Here is a 9,029-nt window from a genome sequence, read left to right as displayed (position 1 = left end):
CTACCGGTCATCTTTTTTAAAAAAAAAAAAAAAAAAAAAGAAAGGAACTCTTTCTGCCTGAGTTTCAGCTGAGAACAAAACAAAATTAGCTAGAATGTCCACATTCCAAAGTGAGATGCTAACCAACTTCTGCAGTACGTGCAAAAGAGGTGGTTAAGAACCAGTTTTGACCTTGAAGTTAGAGACAGGGAGAGGGTGTCTTTGAAAAAGGGCGTAGTAAACAGAAAGGGGAGAGGAGTATTTTCCTGACTCCAAACCCAGTAAGAGGAGCTCTAAGGAGATTACTCCAAGAGCTCATCCTGTGTCTCTTGGTGTTTGGGATCTGAAGGGTCTCGTATCTGATGCATACCATCTGATTGCAAAAAAATCTAAAGGAGTGGGACTTTCAGCCCGTGGGTACAGCAAAGAGAGATGCTTTCATGGGAGCAGATTGACCTGTCAGGGGTGGTAGGGCAGAGGTATGTGATTTCCATGGACAGCATAGCCACATGGGATGGAACAGGCTTGGGAGTCATTTTTAAAAGGACCTGAAACCAGGGACATGGGACTTTAAGCAGAAACTGGGGACAGGAGGTTTATAGGGGTTTCTGGGTGAACAACCCTAAGAGAAATTTTGCCCATGCCCATGTCAGGGGAACTGCTAGTGTGTTCCAAAGTGGGCGACCCCAAGAAACCAATGGAAACATCCCATGAAAGAAAAGGTCAATGTTGAGCAACTGTCAGCTCCAGAGAACTCCAGCGGCAGTGTCAGTCAAGAAAATCACAGAGGGGTCAGCTGCTCTGGTGGGGGAGAGCCTGTTGGGGGGTAGTACAGGAGTAGGAATGTGTATGTTGGAAAAAGAGGAAGAGTACCAGAGCCCACGCCTTTTCCTTTTGTAAATTTACATAATCAATCAGGGCTGGCACCAGGGAAAGGGGAAATGAAGTTCACATTTAGATTTTTACACAGAGGTGGACATTTCAGTTACTGAAATGTGACTGTTCTATGAGTACATGGGACAGAGAACTTTACAGTGCCTGTGAGTGACTGGAGTAGTCCCAGGACTACCTCAGATTTCACCCCAGGGACCTGGAAAGGCTTAGCCCTACAGAGTAGGGGAAGAAAGTTATCTTCTGCTTGCACACCATGGAATCCTACTCTTTAAACAAAATAGTTGCAGTAATAGTAATGATAACAATAACAACTCTTTTTTTTTTATAAGATGACCGGTAAGGGGATCTTTACCCTTGACTTGGTGTTGTCAGCACCACGCTCAGCCAGTGAGCCAACCGGCCATCCCTATATGGGATCCGAACCCGGGGCCTTGGTGTTATCAGCACCACACTCTCCCGAGTGAGCCACGAGCCGGCCCAACAACTCTTAACATTTATTGAGAACTTACTAGGTGCCAGTTCATGTCTAAAGTATATGATATGTCTTTGCTCATTTAATACTCGCAATAACCCTAGGAGATAAACCTATGGGTTTTATAAAGTCCATTTATGAAAAAGAAAACTTAGGCTTAGAGAAATTAGGTATATGCCATGGTAAACAGCTAGTAAGAGGCAGATCTGAAATCCATTTGATGTTAGCACACTCAAATATGAGCCCTGGCCAGTTGCCTTCTTGCCAAGAGCAACTCGTGAGCCTGATAGCATGTCAGCAGCAGTTTCGTGGACAAAGGAGTGGTTAAAAGGGGCATGGGCTTGGTCCAAAACCTCCAGGATTACCCTCATAGTCCCACATTTCCCACGGGCTTCCCACAGTATTCTCAATCTACAAAGGCCTCTCTAAACTCATGAGACCAGCGGGGAGCATTGCTGAATCGGTCTCTTTTGGAAAGAGTAGGAGGAAGACTCACGACATACACTTGTAGTTTTATAGCAACCTTCCTTGAAGGTATCTGGTTTTTCCTTTCTTCAAGACTGCCTTAGACTTTTTAATTAACTCAAGTCCGGGACTTGCCTGAGGGCTCAGAACTCCTTGCCCTGTTGAGGTTGAATTGGGTACAGGATCCTGTTTGTCAGGTCTGGGGTTTTTCTTCTGATACAATCAAACAAACCTTTGCATTACCTGACAATTTTGTTTCCGTGGTTGCCATAATTGATAATCTTGGTCTCTCCCATGTCCCCTTGGCTACCTATGCTTCACAGCTGCAGCTCCCCTGGGCAACACACCCACTTGGCTTTTATATCATAACGAACCTTACCTGAACTCTCCTTTCAAAGCTCCTCTCATCCCCATTGTAGTCAGTAAACAGCTTTTTGTTTTAAACCCTTGAGGTGAGACATAAGATGATCAAGGAGGATAAACTGGGTGTGAAGAGTTCAGGTGATGTTCAGGGTTGGAAAGATCATGGGAACCAGCCGAGCGTTCAATGGCTTTAGTTTGGGGTTTCCCAAAATAGTAGGAATGTCAAAATTTTCCCAGTGTAGAAATGGTTGTATCCTAACACTTGTACCTTTATTACTATACCTGAAGGACTAGAAATAAAATCATATATAGTTAGGAAAACAGATATCGATGAATACATACAAATAAAATATTAATAAATGAAAAGCATGTATTAAAACATTATGAACAGTTTGGTACTGGCACATGAAGAGATAGAGATATGTGGAAAAGAATTAAGACTTCAGAAATAGACCTAATTATGAATATTTAGTAGAAGTTAAAGGTGATAGTTCCAATTTAGAGGGGAAATAAATGGTGTAGGGACACTTGGCTAAGCCATATGGGGAAAATAAGCAAAGTTGGATTCCTACCTCACTCTTATTTAAAAGTAAAACCCAGGGTCCTCTTTCTCGTGGTGCCTTGGAGGCAATCAGCTGCTTCAAGATGAAGATGAACATCTCCTTCCCAGCCCCTCCTGCCAGAAACTCATTGAGGTGGACAATGAATGCATACTTCGTCCTTTTTATGAGAAGTGTATGGCCACAGAGGTTTCTGCTGACACTCTGGGTGAAGAATGGAGGGGTTATATGGTTGGAATCAGTGGTAGGAATGACAAACAGGGTTTCTCCATGAAGTAGGGTGTCCTGACCCATGTCCGTGTCCACCTGCTGCTGAGTAAGGGGCATTCCTATTATAGACCAAGGAGAACTGGAGAAAGGAAGCACAAATTAGTTTGGGGTTGCACTGTGGATGCCAATCTGAGCATTCTCAATTTGGTTATTGTAAAAAAAAGGAGAGAAGGATAATACTCTTGGATTGACTAATACCATGGTTCCTTGTCGCCTGGGGCTCAAAAGAGCTAGCAGAACCTGCAAACTTTTCAGTCTCTCTAAAGAAGATGATGTCTGCCAATATGTCATAAGAAAGTCCTTAAACAAAGAAAGTAAGAAACCTAGGACCAAAACACCCAAGATTCAGCATCTTGTTGCTGCATGTGTCCTGCAACACAAATGCTGAAGAAACAGTGCATTAAAAAAATAAGAAAGAGGCTGCAGAATATGCTAAACTTTTGGCCTGGCAAATGAAGGAGGCCAAAGAAAAACACCAGGAGCAGATTGCCAAGAGAGGTAGGCTGTGCTCTCTGAGAGCTTCTACATCTGAGTCCAGTCAAAAATAAGATTTTTGAAGAGTAACAAATTAATAAGATCAGACCTCAAAAAAAAAAAAAAAAAAAAGAACAAAACCAAAAACAAAAGTAATATCTAGTTAACTCAAAGATTTATAGATGAAAAGCAAAACCATAGAAGTACTAGAAGAAAACATAGAAGAATTTTGTTCTTTATAATCTCTAAGTAAGGGAGGCCTTCCTAAGTATGGAACGAAAGTCATAAAGAAAAAAAGAATACATTTGACTACATATATTAAACATTTCTGCATGAAAAGTTACCATAAATGAAATTGAAAAGCAAAGAGAAACTCAGAAAAAATACTTGCAGCAGTTATGATAGAAAAGGGGCTAATTTTCAAGAGTCTGTAGAAAGGAAAAAAATAGAGACAGAGACAGAAATAACTGAAGAAGGAAGAATGGAGGGACAAGGAAGATGAGGGGAAGGATGAAAAAAAGGGAGGAAAAAAGAGGGAGGAAAGAAAAAAAAATACCTGGCAAGACATGAAAAAAAAAGTCATTTGCAGAGAAGATATATGTTTGTGTTAGTGCAGGAAAATAGGCTCATTTTCACTTCTAATTAAAGAAATGCAAATTTTAAAAACAAGTTATTTTTAACCCATCAGAAAGTTTATGATAGGGCCGGCCTGTGGCTCACTCGGGAGAGTGTGGTGCTGATAACACCAAGGCCACGGGTTCGGATCCCATATACGGATGGCCGGTTTGCTCACTGGGTGAGCGTGGTGCTGACAACACCAAGTCAAGGGTTAAGATCCCCTTACCGGTCATCTTTTTTTAAAAAAAAAAAAAGGAAAGAAAGTTTATGATATATTATGATAGCAGAGATGTAGGGAAACAATCACTCTCATGTAGTGTAAGAAAATAAATTAATACAGGCTCTATGGGGGACAATCTGTTAATGTTAAAAAAGTTTAAATGCAAATGTCCTTTGACACAGCATTTATGTTAAGATTTACAAAGACCATATAAATAAGGATATTCTTCCTAAAAATATTGGAAACAACTTCATGTCTATCAGTAAGGAGCCAGTTAAATAAATCATGGTATATTTATGCAATGGAATACTATACAACTGTTTAAAAGACTGATTTCCATCATTATGAATTGATATCAAATTGTCTCCACAATACATTTTTAAGTAAAGCAATGCAATCTGTAGAACAATGTGAAGGATATGCTCTAATTTGGGTTTATTTAAAAAAAGAGAGAAGGCCATTCCTACATGTACATGCTTGTATATATAGGTTTTTTTTTTAAAAGAAAAACTCTCAATATCATTTTGGAAGTAAAAATGGTACAAACCATCTAAAGAGAAAAAAACACTTTGATCTTCTATATAGTGGCAGCAGCATCAACCTGATTAAAGATGTCTTGATTAATTATCCTTTACCAAGCTGTTACATTGAAAGTTTCATTAAAAATTATTTTAAAATATAAACATGTCTCCTCTGATAACTTTTTTATTCTTAAAAAAGTGACAAAAGGGCTGGCCCATGGCTCACTTGGGAGAGTGTGGTGCTGACAACACCAAGTCAAGGGTTAAGATCCCCTTAGTGGTCATCTTTAAAAAAAAAAAAAAGACAAAAAGATTTCATTTTGTTACATAGTAAGTTAACCATGGTTTACTACAAATGTTTGTCTAAGCAGTTAGAAGTACTGTTAACATGCAGGATGAAATTATCTCAGCAGGTAAACAGAAAACCTCCCAGCAGACACTGGGGCACCTTCATCTTTGCAGTTTTCCATCAAGGGCAGAAGAAGATAAAAGGAAGGGTCACAGGTCATACTCCAGGAACTTCTGCCAACAGGCCAGGGAGAGGCACCACGGAACTAGAATCAATAGACAACAGATAACGTTGAGTCTGAAGTCATGGCAGCCTCGATGATCTAAAAAACTTTTTTCTACAGTTTCTGCTAAGAAGGCTTCACTCATGAATGTATTTAGAAACTAGGATAAGCTCTCACTTCCCAGAGCAAGTGCTGCACATGTCAAATTTGAGCCACTTTCCTGGATTATGTCTCAGACCCTGTTATGACCAGCAAGTAGAAAATGAGAATAAACCAATCTCCAGACATGTTAATTTGATAGTTTTCATCATGATATATTTAGTAGCAATAGAAATAAGAAGAAAATATTTAAGTTGGTTCTCTATCAACCTTAATTTTCCATTGGCAGCTTAAAAGCTAACTAAACATTATAAATACTTAATGAAATGATCTTGGTCTAAGGCAGTGGTTCTTAATTGGAAGTGATTTTGACCCCCAGGGGACATTTGGCAGTGTCTGGAGACATTTTTGGTTTCTACAACCAGGGGCAGTTTCTGACACCTAGTGGGTAGAGACCAGGAATGATACTAAACATCCTACAATGCACAGCACAACCCTCCACAACGAGGAATCACCCAGTCCAAAGTATCTCCAGGTGCCAAGGACAAGACAGTGTGGCCTCTTTTGTTTCTAGCATAGTGAGTGAAGTATCCCTGCTTTAACTAAAGCTACAGAGAAAATCCAGCCTTCCTTTGATTAAAAGTCCTTAATTTGTTGTTTATAAGCTTAATGCAGTTCTAAAAATTATCAACTAGCTCCTAAAGTACATCTTCTTAGTATTTCTTGACTTTCTCCCTCTTTCTGTTTCTCTTTTCCACTTCCAGGCTGAGTTGCATATTCTTGCAAGATGTTCCCAAAATACCATAGGCACAAGTCTACTGCATTCTTTATAATAGCTACTACTTATTCATCCTGTATTGTGTGTCAGGCATTGTGCTTAGCACCATCTATGCATTGCTCTTTTGAAGGTCGATGGCCACCCTCCCTGAGAGATGTTGCTTGCCTCCCTAACAATAGAGTGTACTTTACGGTACAACACCCTTATCACACCACTCTTGATCTCTGAGGTAAACATCAGCCTCCCCTGCTGCAGCTGGTTCCTATTCATTTCTCTGTCTTCAGAGCATATCATACAGAGGCTCAGGCATAGTCACGGATAGTAAGATACATGATGAATGAACGAATGGATAATTGGTTATAAGACACATGCTGTCAGATTTGGAATCTTGTCACATTTGTAATACCCCCATATAGATTCTCTGTGTCATGTAAAAAAAGACAATATTTCAGGATTTTTTCTATGCAAAAAAAAATGGGGGGGATTGAGAAGTATTATAGTATCTGGAGGCTTCTATAAAAGTATTCAGCTAAATATTTAGATTCTCATCTTGACTGTGTTTCACTGTCTTAATTCAATTCCCTCTGACCTTAGAAAAGCTACATTATTCAAGAAGTATTCTACTGGAAACGTTTCCTAGGAACAGTTTGTTTGGTTGATCTTTCAAATACTTTGTCACATATAACAACATCTGAATTAAGTGTTAAAATGGTTATACAGTTTCTGTGTAGGGTGTTCCGTTAACTGGTATAATCTGTTTGCAGCTTTTTCACAATGAATGCGTAACCCTATTATGTCTGTACAGAGAAAACTGCATAATCACCACTTGGATTGGACTTTAGAATGGGCTTTGATCTTTCCCTTCATCCCATGACCATGGGGTAGCTCTTTGGGATATAGAAAAGATATACAAGGAAGTGTAAGTTGGGAAACAATATGAGGCTCATCCACTCTTACTTGGGGAGCAGTAAATATGGAGGTTTTGGTTTTTGTTTATTGCTGTTGTTTGTTCTTTTTAATTATGAATGCACATTTATTTACGCATACATGTTGCAAAAAATGCAAATGCATCGGAATAGTTTCATTATAAAAAAAAATCTCCAGCTCCTCATTCTTCACTGTCAGTTGCTTTTCCTAGAGGTAAACACATTTTTTTATTAGTATTTTAATTTGAGGGTGGATAATTCACAAGGTGCAAACGCCGAAAGCCAAGAAAAGGTGAAGTCTCTCTCCTGTTTCTCATTATTCCAAAGCAGATAATCAGTGTTATTAGTTTTGTTTGTCCTTCCAGAATGAACACAGAGTTTTATAATATTTAGAAAAGAAGACTTTCTTTCGGAGTCCATACTCTAAGCTAAACATTTGCAACATAAAATTTAGTAGAAAATATATTAACATTTGGTGGCCTTTTTTCCCCTTTCTAGATGTATTTTTACCTTTTTGTCTTTTTTCGTGACCGGCAACGGATCGCAACCCTCAGTGTTGCGCCCGCACCTCGCTCAGCCAGTGAGCGGGAACCGGTCTGTACGTGGGATCCGAACCCTCGGCGGGAGCGCCACCGCACTCCCAAGCGGCGCACTGTAGCAGTGCGCCACCGGGCCGGCCCTCTAGATGTATTTTTAGAGCAAGAGAAAGGAAAGGCACACAGAGGAGTAGCAGTCTCATTAAAAATCTGAATCAACTAAATAAATATGTTTTCATCAGAAGGTAGTTCATTGTTTCAATTTGTAGGCTTGTTAGGGAGGTAGAAGAGGAATCCTACAAAACTTGGGGGACTTTTCCCTAATGTACAAGTAGGAACATACGTACCATTTTAGATCTGACACCTGGTTGTACTGAGCAAAAGTAGTACCTTGGCTTTAATTCCTAAATTGCTTATAAATCTGAACCACAAACATTTCTGTGTGACCCAACTGTCCAAGGCAAAGGCCAGTGGTTTTCCAGAAATGTCTTCAGTATTGTATGTGTTCAAGAAGCATGTTCTCATCCCTTTCCTGAGATAAAATCACACTATTGCTCCTCGTGAGAAACACTTGCCAGTGTAGACATTTAGTCACCCTATTAAATGCACTCTTCCACATCTATCGGAGGGGACTGTAAACTTAAGCTGCATTCAGAATACATGTCTGAGGCTTAATGTGACGAGCAACATGTTTATTTTCAAGGCAAGCCTTTTCTTATTATTTCACTTTGCCTCCATTTTTCCTCCACATTTTTGCAGAAAGGAAAAAGAAATAGTCAAATAAATGCAGCACTGAAGGTAACAATATGTACACAATATGAACTGTACAGATTTTTCTGGTAACAATACCTTCTCTTTAATCAGGATCTGAAAATCTCAGTGTACTTTAAAGCCTTCGAAAACATTTTCTTCCTATTCTAAATCTCATTAACTAGCTCTTTTATCCTCACAATGCCCAAATAATGAAAGTGGAGAGAACAGGGTATTATTACCTGTCTATGCATGAGAAAGCCGAGGCCACAGAAATAGCCTAAGTGCTCAGGGACACACAACAAATCAGAGATAAAATCTAGGAAAGAATTCTGGTCTCCCCCATCATTGTTAGCTCTGTTGAGAATACCATGTTTGTGGCATTCATTTCTTTGCCATTAAGCAGCTTCCCTGTTGGGCTGGCCCGTGGCTCACTCGGGAGAGTGTGGTGCTGATAACACCAAGGCCATGGGTTCGGATCCCATATAGGGATGGCCGGTTAGCTCACTTGGGAGAGCGTGGTGCTGACACCAAGTCAAGGGTTAAGATCCCTCACCAGTCATCTTTAAAAAAAAAAAAAAAAAAAAGCAGT

At 39.7% G+C, this 9,029-nt stretch overlaps 1 pseudogene; it reads left to right on the top strand.

The window, feature by feature from the left end:
• The first annotated feature begins 2,818 nt into the window (after positions 1 to 2,818).
• On the top strand, positions 2,819 to 3,551 carry LOC103602156 (annotated as a pseudogene).
• Positions 3,552 to 9,029: the final 5,478 nt, after the last annotated feature.

This window comes from Galeopterus variegatus, unplaced genomic scaffold (assembly GCF_000696425.1).
Source record: "Galeopterus variegatus unplaced genomic scaffold, G_variegatus-3.0.2 Scaffold110, whole genome shotgun sequence".
Classification (NCBI taxonomy): Eukaryota; Metazoa; Chordata; class Mammalia; order Dermoptera; family Cynocephalidae; genus Galeopterus; species Galeopterus variegatus.
Note: the sequence above shows the minus strand (reverse complement) of the source record. Positions and strands in the feature narration are given on the sequence as shown.